Genomic DNA, 1843 nt, shown 5'->3' with positions numbered 1-1843 from the left:
GCCTGGGTAACAAGAGTGAAACTCCGTCTAAAAAAAAAAAAAAAAAAAAAAAAAATTATTTTCTTTTGGAATTTATCTTAACATTTTCATGTATTTTTCTACTACTTTACTTTCCTTATTCATTTATCTTTATTTTCTCTTACTGTCTAACATGCATTTTTGTGAGTGTATTTACATTTTATTATTTTAGAACAAGATAGAGCATACATAATTCTAATCAAAGATGCTCAATATAAAACTTCTATAAAGTTTTTTAAAACAATGCAAAATACTAGAGTATTAACCTTACTCAACAACTTTAGAAATTTAGGAATTGCCCACTGTGGCCTGCAGCGCTCTCAGGGAGTTGTTGCCAGCTTTAAAGGTGGGGTTTTTGGCGTCAGGAAGAGTTGTACTCAACTGGATTCCTTGTTGGAAAAACCGGCTAGAACTTGCATTCATCCCTAACTGGAACAGCAGGACTGTGGCACCCTCGCTGCGCAGCTCCACTGTCACCAGGTGGGCGCCGCAGCTCCCGTTGGCCGTGGTCTTGTTGGGGTTGATGTTGAGAAGCTTTGTCACCGTCGTGTTGTCCTCTGTCTCGTAGGTGAGGTTCAGCTGCAGCCCCATGTCATAGGATTCTCGCTTGGCGCGGTCGGGGAAAGGTGAACAGTGTGGTCCGCCATGTTCTTCTCCGCGGCGCTCCGGCCCGGGCGGCTATACTCATCGCCCAGTGGGGAAGACATGTAAGGAACTTGCATAAAACAGCTATGCAAAATGGAGCTGAAGGAGCTTTATTTGTGCACAGAGATACTCCTGAGAATAACCCTGATACTTCATTTGATTTCACACCAGAAAACTATAAGAGGATAGAGGCAATTGTAAAAAAAAAAAAAAAAAAAAAAAACTATCCAGAAGGCCATAAAGCAGCAGCTGTTCTTCCAGTCTTGGATTTAGCCCAAAGGCAGAATGGGTGGTTGCCCATCTCTGCTATGAACAAGGTTGCAGAAGTTTTACAGGTACCTCCAATGAGAGTATATTAAGTAGCAACATTTTATACAATGTATAATTGAAAGCCAGTTGGAAAGTATCACATTCAGGTCTGCACTACTACACCCTGCATGCTTCGAAACTCTGACAGCATACTGGAGGCCATTCAGAAAAAGCTTGGAATAAAGGTTGGGGAGACTACACCTGACAAACTTTTCACTCTTATAGAAGTGGAATGTTTAGGGGCCTGTGTGAATGCACCAATGGTTCAAATAAATGACAACTACTATGAGGATTTGACACTTAAGGATATTGAAGAAATTATTGATGAGCTCAAGGCTGGCAAAATCCCAAAACCTGGGCCAGGGACTGGACGCTTCTCTTGTGAGCCAGCGGGAGGGCTTACTTCTTTGACTGAACCACCCAAGGGACCTGGCTTTGGTATACAAGCAGGCCTTTAATTTATATTGAACTGTAAATATGTCACTAGAGAAATAAAATATGAACTTCCAATCTAAAAAAAAAAAAAAAAACAAAAAACAAACAAACAAACAAAAAAACTTTAGAAAAAGCATAAACGTAACTCTGACCATAATCCTTGAAATATTGATTTTTATTTGGCTTGCTTATTTTAATATTTTAGCTATTTTCATGTCATAAGGAAAATATTTACACTCAATGTGTATGCATAACATAGTGTGCCAATGCACATATGTGCATGTGTATTATGTATGCCTTCCAGCAGTACTCAAGATTAGCTTTTTTTTTTCACATGCCATAGATTGAGTTTTCTCTCTTGGTATCTCCAAATAGAGGCTGCCTAGTTCAATTTTCTATATTAATGTTTTACAGAAATATTGAAAAAGTAGTAAGA

General features: G+C 38.9%; 1 pseudogene; it reads left to right on the top strand.

Annotated features, from left to right (window-relative positions):
- Window positions 1-663: 663 nt before the first annotated feature.
- LOC141582906 (NADH dehydrogenase [ubiquinone] flavoprotein 2, mitochondrial-like) lies at window positions 664-1521 on the top strand (annotated as a pseudogene).
- The last annotated feature ends 322 nt before the right edge of the window (window positions 1522-1843 follow it).

This window comes from Saimiri boliviensis, chromosome Y, assembly GCF_048565385.1.
Source record: "Saimiri boliviensis isolate mSaiBol1 chromosome Y, mSaiBol1.pri, whole genome shotgun sequence".
NCBI lineage: Eukaryota > Metazoa > Chordata > Mammalia > Primates > Cebidae > Saimiri > Saimiri boliviensis.
Note: the sequence above shows the minus strand (reverse complement) of the source record. Positions and strands in the feature narration are given on the sequence as shown.